The sequence below is a fragment of the Panthera onca genome, chromosome A2 (assembly GCF_046562875.1).
Source record: "Panthera onca isolate mPanOnc1 chromosome A2, mPanOnc1 haplotype 2, whole genome shotgun sequence".
Taxonomy (NCBI): domain Eukaryota; kingdom Metazoa; phylum Chordata; class Mammalia; order Carnivora; family Felidae; genus Panthera; species Panthera onca.
The window spans coordinates 143,891,677-143,904,619 of NC_138340.1; positions in this window are offsets into that span (position 1 = coordinate 143,891,677).

Below are 12,943 nucleotides of genomic sequence, written 5' to 3' on the forward strand. Positions count from 1 at the left end.
CATACCAGGTTTCAAAACATAAAGCTTTAATGATTAAAACATGTGGTATAGTCAACAGAGGACACAGAGGAAATCTAGAAGCAGACACATATTTATACTTTCTGTCATGATAAAGGCAGCATTTTACATCAAATGGCATTGGCACAAATAGCTAACCATTTGGAAACAAAATTAGATTCCTACTTCCTGTGTTGCACAAAAATAAATTCCACATGGATTAAAGAGCTAAGTGTAAAAACAAAACTATAAAAGTGTCCTAAGAAAATACAAGACCCTTTTAATATAATCTTGGAGTGAAAAGTTTTTTTTACCAGACCCAAAGGCTATATACTGACCATTTCACCATATAAAAAATTTAAACTTTTAGATAAAACAAGGTACCTTTTAAAAGATAAGAAAAAGCAACAGACTGGGAGAAAATATTTTTAAGAGCTCCTACAAATCAGTAAGAATAAGACAACACAATTTAAAAACAGACAAGGATAGACCACCTTGGTGGCTCAAGTTGGTTAAAAGTCTGACTCTTGGTTTCGGCTCAGGTCATGATCTCACAGTTCATGAGTTTGAGCTCCATGTCTGGCTCTGTGCTGACAGTGCAGAGCCTGCTTGGGATTCTCTCTCTCTCCATCTCTCTCTGCCCCTCACCCGCTCTCGCTCTCTCTCTCAAAATAAATAAATGAACTTCAAAAAAAAAAAGGCAAGGATAAAACAAGTATTTCACCAAAACTTTTCACACTAGACTTGTGAAAAGATGATTGGGATTACTAATGATCAAAAGAATGCAAATAAAAGCAACAATTGGATGCTTTTTACAATCAGATTTGCAAATGTTAAACATTCAATGTTAGTGTAAGAGTATCAGGAAAAGGTCTGTATGGAAATATAAGTTGGCTACAGTTATTTGGAAGACAATTTGGCAGTATGTATTGAAATTTTAGATGCATATACTTTTTGACCAGCAATTCCACTTTTAAGTATCTATCCAACAGAAATACACTCTCAGTTATGATCCAATATATGTAGAAAGCTTTTTACAGCAGTATTCTCTGTAATGGCCAAAATCTGAAAAGAATCTAAATGCCCAATAGTAGGAGAAAGGGAAATTAAGCCTATCCTATGTAAAATTATAGAGCAATTTAAAGAATTATGTGGACGTGTATATACTGAGATAGAAAGTGTGTTAAGATACGTTAAGACAAAAAACTCAACAGGGGTGCCTGGGTGGCTCAGTCAGTTAAGCGTCCAACTCTTGGTTTCAGCTCAGGTCATGATCTCATGGTTTGTGAGAACGAGTCCCTCGTCGGGCTCTGTACTGACAGTGCGGAGCTTGCCTGGGATTCTCTCTTTCCCTCTCTCTCTGCCCCTTCCCTGCTCACTCTCTCTCTCTCTCTCTCTCAAAATAAATAAATATTTTTTAAAAAAGAAATACATTTTATATTATGGCCCAATACATACGTGTGTGTGTATATATAACTAACACAAAAGATTCGTGAAACAGTATTTATGCTTCCTTTCTGAGATGAACGCTTTCTACTCCATCCTATTTAACCTAAAAAACAAACACCCCCCAAAACCCCCTAGACTGAGTTCATCAGTGGGTTGTGACTCAATTGGAAAAACACTAGTTGAGTGCACCTAACCGACTTCAGTTGTGTATAATTTTGTCAGTTTTCCTGCTCCACTTACCTGATAGGGGGCAGAGAAGTTAAGGAGGATATATTAGAAGGATAAGCATTTGTAGAGTCTAGGATAATGGCAAGAGGAGCATGTGAAGATGGACACTAGTCTGGCTAAGAAAGACAGACAAGTTGGGGCACCTGAGTGGCTCAGTCGTTTGGGCATCTGACTTCGGCTCAAGTCGTGATCTCATGGTTCATGAAACCCCATGTCGGGGTCTGTGCTGACAGCTCAGAGTCTGGAGCCTGCCTCTGATTCTCTGTCTCCTTCTCTCTGCCCCTCTCCCACTTACCCACTCACCTTCAAAAATAAATAAACATTTTAAAAATTAAAAAAAAAAAGAGGAAGATGGCTGCCTAAGTGGACACTGGGCTCACCGCGTCCTGCTGATCACTTAGATTCCACCCACACCTGCCTAAATAACCCAGAAAACCACCAGAAGACTAGCAGAACAGATTCTCTGGAGCCAAGCGTAGACAAGAGGCCCACAGAAGAGGGTAGACAAGAGGCCCACCGAAAAGGGTAGGAAGGGTGGAGAGGCAGTGCACGCTACACAGACTGGCGGGAGGGAACCGGGGCAGAGGGGCAGCCCACCAGCAAAGCAGAGCCCCGGAGTCTAGCTGGCAAAAGCAGAGGGGCTGGATGGAGTGTGTTCGGACAGCGAGCGGGACTTAACATCTGGAAGGTTATAAGCTAACAGCTCTGCATGGAGAACGGGAGGGCTGGAGGACAACGGGAGGGAGAGTTGTTGAGCCCCAGATGACAGAGATTAGCTTGGCGGGGAACAAAGGTGCTCACCAGAGCCATCTCCCTCACCCGTCCCACAGCCAAAATCCCAAAGGGAACCGCCAACACCCAATGCTGTGTTTTACGGACCCATCCCTCCGGAGGTGGGTCTGACTCACTCCCGGTGCCTCAGGGCCCCTCCTGAAGTAGATCACCGAAGGAAAAGCCAGCTGAGCTTGCCCCTCCCGCCTCCATGCACCTTACCAATCCACCCCAGCTAATACGCCAAATCCCCAGCACCACAAGCCTGGCAGTGTGCAAGTAGCCCAGACGGGCCACGCCACCCCACAGTGAATTCCGCCCCTAGGAGAGGGGAAAAGAAGGCACACACCAGTCTGACTGTGGCCCCAGCAGTGGGCTGGGGGCAGACATCAGGTCTGACTGCAGCCCCGCCCACCAACGCAAGTTATTCAAGACAGCACAGGGGCAGTGCCCCGCAGTTCCGCACCACTCCAGGGACTCTCCAAAATGATGAAACGGAAGAATTCCCCTCAAAAGAATCTCCAGGAAATAATGACAGCTAATGAACTGATCAAAAAGGATTTAAACAATATAACAGAACGTGAATTTAGAATAGTAGTCATAAAATTAATCACTGGGCTTGAAAACAGTATACAGGACAGCAGAGAATCTATTACTACAGAGATCAAGGGACTAAGGAACAGCCAGGAGGAGCTAAAAAATGCTATCAATGAGCTGCAAAATAAAATGGAGACAACCATGGCTAGAATTGAAGAGGCAGAGGACAGAATAGGTGAACTAGAAGATAAAATTATGGAAAAAGAAGAAGCTGAGAAAAAGATAAAAAAATCCAGGAGTATGAGGGGAAAAATAGAGAACTAAGTGATGCACTAAAGAGAAATAATATACCCATAATTGGTATTCCAGAGGAGGAAGAGAGAGGGAAAGGTGCTGAAGGTGTACTTGAAGAAATCATAGCTGAGAACTTCCCTGATCTGGGGAAGGAAAAAGGCATTGAAATCCAAGAGGCACAGAGAACTCCCTTCAGACGTAACTTGAATCGATCTTCTGCACGACATATCATAGTGAAACTGGCAAAATACAAGGATAAAGAGAAAATTTTGAAAGCAGCTAGAAATAAACATGCTCTAACATATAAAGGGAGACTCGTGACTGATCTCTCTACTGAAACTTGGCAGGTCAGAAAGGAATGGCAAGAGATCTTCAATGTGATGAACAGAAAAATTATGCAGCTGAGAATCCTTTATCGAGCAAGTCTGTCATTTAAAATAGAAGGAGAGATAAAGGTCTTCCCAAACAAAAACTGAAGGAATTCATCACCACTAAACCAGCCCTACAAGAGATCCTAAGGGGGATCCTGTGAGATCCCCCAGAGTACCAGAGACATTGCTACAAGCATGAAACCTACGGACATCACAATGACTCTAAACCCATATTTTTCTATAATAACACTGAATGTAAATGGACTAAATGCGCCAACCAAAAGACATAGGGTATCAGAATGGATAAAAAAACAAGACCCATCTATTTTCTGTCTACAAGAGACTCATTTTAGACCTGAGGACACCTTCAGATTCAGAGTGAGGGGATGAAGAGCTATTTATCATGCCACTGGAAGTCAAAAGAAAGCTGGAGTAGCCATACTTATATCAGAAAAACTAGACTTTAAATTAAAGGCTGTAACAAGAGATGAAGAAGGGCATTATATAATAAACACAGGGTCTATCCATCAGGAAGAGCTAACAATTATAAATGCCTATGCACCGAATACGGGAGCCCCCAAATATATAAAACAATTACTCACAAACATAAGCAACCTTATTGATAAGAATGTGGTAATTGCAGGGGACTTTAACACTCCACTTACAGAAATGGATAGATCATCTAGACAAACGGTCAATAAAGAAACAAGGGTCCTAAACGATACATTGGATCAGATGGACTTGACAGATATATTTAGAAGTCTGCATCCCAAAGCAACAGAATATACTTTCTTCTCGAGTGCACATGGAACATTCTCCAAGATAGATCACATACTGGGTCACAAAACAGCCCTTCATAAGTATACAAGAATTGAAATCATACCATGCATACTTTCAGACCACAATGCTATGAAGCTTGAAATCAACCACAGGAAAAAGTCTGGAAAACCTCCAAAAGCATGGAGGTTAAAGAACACCCTACTAAAGAATGAATGGGTCAACCAGGCAATTAGGGAAGAAATTTAAAAATATATGGAAACAAACGAAAATGAAAATACAACAATCCAAACGCTTTGGGATGCAGCGAAGGCAGTCCTGAGAGGAAAATACATTGCAATCCAGGCCTATCCCAAGAAACAAGAAAAATCCCAAATACAAAATCTAACAGCACACCTAAAGGAAATAGAAGCAGAACAGCAAAGACAGCCTAAACCCAGCAGAAGAAGAGAAATAATAAAGATTAGAGCAGGAATAAACAATATAGAATCTAAAAAAACTGTAGAGCAGATCAAGGAAACCAAGAGTTGGTTTTTTGAAAAAATAAACAAAATTGATAAACCTCTAGCCAGGCTGCTCAAAAAGAAAAGGGAGATGACCCAAATAGATAAAATCATGAATGAAAATGGAATTATTACAACCAATCCCTCAGAGATACAGGGAATACTATGAAAAATTATATGCCAACAAACTGGACAACCTGGAAGAAATGCACAAATTCCTAAACACCCACACACTTCCAAAACTCAATCAGGAGGAAATAGAAAGCTTGAACAGACCCATAACCAGTGAAGAAATTGAATCGGTTATCAAAAATCTCCCAACAAATAAGAGTCCAGGACCAGATGGCTTCCCAGGGGAGTTCTACCAGATGTTTAAAGCAGAGATAATACCTATCCTTCTCAAACTATTCCAAAAAATAGAAAGAGAAGGAAAACTTCCAGACTCATTCTATGAAGCCAGTATTACTTTGATTCCTAAACCAGAGACCCAGTAAAAAAAAGAGAACTACAGGCCAATATCCCTGATGAATATGGATGCAAAAATTCTCAATAAGATACTAGCAAATAGAATTCAACAGCATATAAAAAGAATTATTCACCATGATCACGTTGGATTCATTCCTGGGATGCAGGGCTGGTTCAACATTTGCCAATCAATCAATGTGACACATCACATTAATAAAAGCAAAGATAAGAACCATATGATCCTGTCAATCGATACAGAAAAAGCATTTGACAAAATTCAGCATCCTTTCTTAATAAAAACCCTCGAGAAAGTCGGGATAGAAGGAACATACTTAAACATCATAAAAGCCATTTATGAAAACTCCACAGCTAACATCATCCTCAATGGGGAAAAACTGAGAGTTTTTTCCCTGAGATCAGGAACCCGACAGGGATGTCCACTCTCACCGCTGTTGTTTAACATACTGTTGGAAGTTCTAGCATCGGCAATCAGACAACAAAAGGAAATCAAAGGCATCAAAATTGGCAAAGATGAAGTCAAGCTTTCGCTTTTTGCAGATGACATGATATTATACATGGAGAACCCAATAGACTCCACCAAAAGTCTGCTATAACACTGATACATGAATTCAGCAAAGTTGCAGGATACAAAATCAATGTACAGAAATCAGTTGCATTCTTATACACTAATAATGAAGCAACAGAAAGACAAATAAAGAAACTGATCCCATTCACAATTGTACCAAGAAGCATAAAATACCTAGGAATAAATCTAACGAAAGATGTAAAAGATCTGTATGCTGAAAACTATAGAAAGCTTATGAAGGAAATTGAAGAAGATATAAAGAAATGGAAAAACATTTCCGTTTTCATGGGTTGGAAGAATAAATATTGTCAAAATGTCAATACTACCCAAAGCTATCTACACATTCAATGCAATCCCAATCAAAATTGCACCAGCATTCTTCTCAAAGCTAGAACAAGCAGTTCTAAAATTCATATGGAACCACACAAAGCCCCGAATAGCCAAAGTAATTTTGAAGAAGAAGAAGATCAAAGCAGGAGGCATCACAATCCCAGACTTTAGCCTCTACTACAAAGCTGTAATCATCAAGACAGCAAGGTATTGGCACAAAAACAGACACATAGACCAATGGAATAGAATAGAAACCCTAGAACTAGACCCACGAAAGTATGGCCAACTCATCTTTGACAAAGCAGGAAAGAATATCCAATGGAAAAAAGACAGTCTCTTTAACAAATGGTGCTGGGAGAACTGGACAGCAACATGCAGAAGGTTAAAACTAGACCACTTTCTCACACCATTCACAAAATAAACTCAGAATGGATAAAGGACCTGAATGTGAGACAGGAAACCATCAAAACCCTAGAGGAAAAAAACAGGAAAAGACCTCTCTGACCTCAGCCGTAGCAATTTCTTACTTGACACATCCTCAAAGGCAAGGGAATTAAAAGCAAAAATGAACTATTGGGACCTCATGAAGATAAAAAGCTTCTGCACAGCAAAGGAAACAATCAACAAAACTAAAAGGCAACCAACGGAATGGGAAAAGATATTTGCAAATGACATATCGGACAAAGGGCTAGTATCCAAAATCTATAAAGAGCTCACCAAACTCCACACCTGAAAAACAAATGATCCAGGGAAGAAATGGCCAGAAAACATGAATAGACACTTCTCTAAAGAAGACATCCGGATGGCCAACAGGCACATGAAAAGATGCTCAATGTCGCTCCTCATCAGGGAAATACAAATCAAAACCACACACAGATATCACCTCACGCCAGTCAGAGTGGCCAAAATGAACAAATCAGGAGACTATAGATGCTGGCGAGGATGTGGAGAAACGGGAACCCTCTTGCACTGTTGGTGGGAATGCAAACTGGTGCAGCCACTCTGGAAAACAGTGTGGAGGTTCCTCAGAAAATTAAAAATAGACCTACCCTATGACCCAGCAATAGCACTGCTAGGAATTTACCCAAGGGATACAGGAGTACTGATGCATAGGGGCACTTGTACCCCAAGGTTTATAGCAGCACTCTCAACAATAGCCAAATTATGGAAAGAGCCTAAATGTCCATCAACTGATGAATGGATAAAGAAATCGTGGTTTATATACACAATGGAGTACTACGTGGCAATGAGAAAGAATGAAATATGGCCCTTTGTAGCAACGTGGATGGAACTGGAGAGTGTGATGCTAAGTGAAATAAGCCATACAGAGAAAGACAGATACCATATGGTTTCACTCTTATGTGGATCCTGAGAAACTTAACAGAAACCCGTGGGGGAGGAGAAGGAAAAAAAAAAAAAAAAAGAGGTTAGAGAGGGAGAGAGCCAAAGCATAAGAGACTCTTAAAAACTGAGAACAAACTGAGGGCTGATGGGGGCTGGGAGGGAGGGGAGGGTGGGTGATGGGTATCGAGGAGGGCACCTGTTGGGATGAGCACTGGGTGTTGTATGGAACCAATCTGACAATAAATTTCATACATTTTAAAAAAATTAAAAAAAAAAAAAAAACAAGAAAGGGAGTCAAATGAAAATAAAGAGGGGTCCAGGAACTGGAGGTCTCAGTGTAACTGAAGAACAGACACGGTGGTATCAGATAGCAAAGCAACTCAAAACTAGTTCTTAGTTCTTAGATTTAAGTGTCAGAGGCAGTGATTCTGGGTGATGACAAGACCCAGGTGTGACCCTCAGATTCAGGATGATGTCATGGAAGGACATTGGAAGGACTGAGAAACTGGAGAGAGAAGACCGTAAGATGTCTGTTGTAAAAGTCTAGGCACACCGTGGGTGTTGCCTGGGTTAGCTGGTAGAGAACAGTAAAAGCTCAAGAAAAATACAAGAAATGTCCTAGATCAGCACTGTCCAATTTTGTCCAATGACAGAAATGTTTTACATCTGTCCTATCCAATTCAGTAGGCACTAGCCACATGTGGCTATTGAACACTTGAAATGTGGCGAGTGTGACTGCCAAACTGAAGTTTTAATTCTAGTCATTTTAATTCATGTAAGTTTAAATAGCCACATATAGCTAGGGGCTACAGTAGTAGGCAGTACAATTCCAGATGAAGAATTATCAGGAAGACATATAGTCCATTCAAAGTACCACAATGTAGTGATTTTAAAGCACTGGGAATCTGTTGATATCATTTACATTGATTTAAAAAAAAAGGCAACGTAATGTTTATTACATTCTGTTATTATTAACAGAGTGTTCCACACAGAGAAATGTACTTTAGAGATCCCGAATCCTTGGTCTGCAAAAATAGAAGATACTAGGGCAGGAGGTGTAGAAATACAATTTATCCATATAAGCTAGCACGTAAATCATGTATGATGAGTTCCCCAAGGCAGCAAAAGTGGTGGCAAACAGTGCTTCTATGACCATGGTCATACCCTTGGGGGAGCTTCAAAGTTAGTGATGTGGGAAAAAGGTTGAGGGGCACTGTAGGACTTCACAGGGGACGTAAGAAGAAATTATAAACTACTACAATGACTTCAGGAAGATTTATCTGCATGTTTATAGCTCTTGCCATTAAATTTTCCCACTTATTTCCATATGGTTTGTGTTTCTCCCTTTAACTCTAAGAAATTCAATTAACGTTAAAAGCTATCCCAGGTTTTGAAACAAACATTATCTCAGCCTGAACTCAGCCATAGCTCCCCAAGCAACTGCTTCCCAAGTGTAGGAATCTCAAATACAACGAAGCTTCGTACCCACTGTACCCTCCAGGCAGGAACCCTTGAACTATAGAGACCTGTGCACTTTGTCAGTGACACCTGTGGGGAAACTCAGATGAACCTCTGAACACCTCACGCTTACCATCCTGTCCATCTCTTCGATTTTGATGGGGCCTGTGGCATCCTTCATTCCAGGTGGAAGGTGTTTGTCTTAAGGAAAGATTCTGGAACTTAAGGAATCTGACAGCTGATGGAGAGATTTCCTCTATTATGCTCTCAAAATTTTGGTTCTAAGAACAATGCCTCTGCTGGAGGCACTTTTTTCTTGCCCAGAGCCCATTTAACTTCCGGGGTCATGTAACATTCTCTGTAAGAGCAGCCCCTACACTTCCGGGGTCATGTAACATTCTCTGTAAGAGCAGCCCCTTCTCAAAACAGAGTTTATTCCCATTTTAGAGTTCTATCCTCAGTCATAAGGCTTCTTTAGGAGCAGTGCTAATTGTCACCGTGTCACCCTCCTGTTCCATCTCAGAGCTCCACTCTGTTGAATGTGTGGTCAGATGAAACAACTATGCCAACCAGAGCAGGATTCGCAAAAGGTCACTGATAAAACTTGTACTGATTTTCGGCTAGGCCTCAACATTTACTAGGACCATACAGTTTAAGAAAGAAGCCTCACACTAAATCCCAGGTAGAACCACAGAACTTCAAAATTACTTCGCTCTCTAAACATTTCCATGCCAATCAAAGAAGTTGAAACACTGAATTCTCCTTTACTCCACACTCTGTAAAGCCAGGCTGTTACTCAGGATCCTGGTTCTCTGCCTCCTCCCCACTACTGCCCAGTTTGGGGTAATTTGGCTATTAATTCCTCAAACAAGAGGTAGGAAGAAAGAAGGCGAGAGTTTAAAGTTCACAAACAGTAAACTGCGTGGTATGAACATCCTTTATAAAATCTCCATAGCTCTTACGGTATAGAAGTTGATACTGCTTCAACATATTGGAAAACTCTGCATGTTTAGCCCTATGGTACATGCCTCTGCCATCTCCCTCCTCAACAACACAGATACCAAGATCAAGTACGAGTGATACTTCCTTCGAGAAAACTGCTTCTACTTTCTGTAGTTCGTCCTCCAGCCTCATTGCTCTGACAGAACTCTGTTTGGTATCGACCGTGCTCTAGTAGTCGGCATACTGTATCTTAGTATTTTCCAGGCATGTCTTGCCAGCTAGTCTGTGAGTGCTCATGCACAGGGATCTGTCTAATGCATCTTTATATCCACGCCAGACACAGTGTTTCATACACAGGTAACAGAGTTTTCTTGAATGAATGAATGAATGAATGAATGAATGGCTTTCATTCACCAGTTTACCACTTTTGACCAACCATTGCCTTGTCCACTAAGTAAGCCTCTTTACAAGTTTACCCCTTTCATTTTTTTGTTACAAGCATCTGGATACTGCTTCTTACCTCCTTACTCCATTTTAGATAGACATTGTCCCGACACCTTACATTTCCATTCAGACTCAAAGAAGGAGAGGAAGCTGGCAGGAGAGGCAAAGGAAATAGAGAACTCAGTTCCATAATGGGAGCCACGTAATTTGGAGTACAGCTATAACCCAGGCCTTAGAAAGCGTTTAAAATTTTTCTAAGGCCTACGTTTTGAAATGCCCCTCATAAGGGAAAGAAACAATCCTTGCAAATGTTTACCACAAAGAATGTAAATATTAAAATGTGGAAACCATATAGTAATAATAACTAACATTTATTGAGTACTAACTCTGGGTTAGCTATTTTTGAAATAATTGTAATTGTACCGTAGCTTTATAAGCGTTCCTGACATCTGGTAGGTCAAGTTTCTCTTCTTCCTGTTCTTCAGGAGTATTGTGGCTCTATTTTTGGTTTATGGCCCTTCCATGTAAATTTTGCAGTCAGCTTTTCCACGTTCTACCAAAAAAGAAAAAAATCCCTACTGATATTTTAATTGGAATTGCACTGACTTTATACATTAATTTGGAAAGAATCAATGGTCCAAGATATTAAATCTTCTACCAAATCAACACAGTATAGTTCTCCATTTATTTAGATCTTCTTTAATATCTTTCTATAAAGTTTTAAATTTTACTTCATGAAGATTATGTACACCTTTTGGTAGATTTATTCATAAGTACCATTTTTTATTGCTATCATAAATGAGATATTCTTCCTCCTGTTACATTTTCTACTTGTTGATGGCAAATAGTTTATGTAATAACATGATATCCAACCACCTTCTTACTAATTCTTTAAGAAGCCTATAGATTCTTTTAACTTGCTGGGTAGAGAATCATATTATCTGCAAATAATGACTAATCTGCTTCTTAATTATTTCTTGCCTTACTATAAATCCAATAAAATGTTAATGAAAACTGACAATAGTGGGTGCTCTTGCCTTTTCTGGATCTTAAAAAGAATGCTTCCAAGATTTCATCATTAAGAATAATGTTCACTGTACGGTGCTGGGTTTTTTTGTTTGTTTGTTTAATGCCCTTTATCTGATTAAGGGAATGTCCCCCAATATTCAGCTTCAATATTAAGGGAATGTCCTCCAATATTCAGATTTCTTTTTAAAAATCATAGATTTTGAATTGGTCAAAAAAATTTTCTGCATCTATTGGATTTTTTTCTCATTTGATCTCTTGATATAATGAATGGCATTTATAAATATTTGAACATTAATTTTTAGAATTTTTACACCAATGTTCAAGAATGAGACTGGCCAATAATTTTCCTTTTTGTACTATAATTGCCAAATTTGGGTGTTAAGTTTACGTAAGGTTCACAGAATGAGTAGGGAGGTATTGTCTCTTTTTCTATATTCTAGAAGCATTAGTATAAGGCTGCAATAATTTATTCATTAAAGTTTGATAAAAAAATATCTGGGCCTGGTATCTTTTCTGGGAAGATTTTAACTACTTATTTAGATTACTTTTTCTGCTTGCTTCCTTCTGATGAGTTTGAAATTATAAAATTTGTTTCTATTCTTTTAGTAGCTGCCTTTTTAAAAATCATTTTAATGTTTATTTATTTTGCGAGACAGAGAGCCTGTGCAAGCAAGCAGGGGAGGGGCAGAGAGACACAGAGAGAGAGAGAATCCCAAACAGGCTCCATGCTGTCAACGCAGAGCCTGACGCTGGGCTCTAGCTCACAAGCCCTGAGATCATGAGCTGAGCCAACACAAAGAGTCAGACGCTTAACTGACTGAGTCACCCAGGCACCCCAGTAGTTACCTTTATAATTTTAAAATTTCATTCTTATTTTTATCAAAGATACGTGTAGACATAGCTTAGAGGCAAATAATTTTTTGAGTCAAACGCAGCCTCATTTCCTGATCTCCAGAGGTAAATACTTCCAATGTTTTCAATGAATCTTGTACTGTTTATGTCCATGTCTCTACGTAACATGCTAGCATTGCTACTTCTTGATTTTTCTGTTTTAGGCATTGTCTATTGCCTTCCCATTCTGGAAAACAAAGATTTAACACACTTTCACACATACCCCATCTCCTCTTACAAGCTACCACACACGCACAAACACCATCCCTCAATCTGCACAACATAGTTATTTGAATTTGAGATAGGGACGGCTGTTTTGCACACACTCAGTACCTACCCTTCAGTATTTATAAGTTTAACCATACCCCACTCACAGCTGAGTCTGCCCCTTGCCAGCCCAGAAGTCATGAATCATCCTACCCACAGGAAATCTTCAGGTAGAGAAGGAAGCTGGAAGGCCAGCCACTCGGTGGAAAATCTTTCGTCCACTTCTCCTTTGATAGCCTCACCTCCCCCCACTTCCAGGA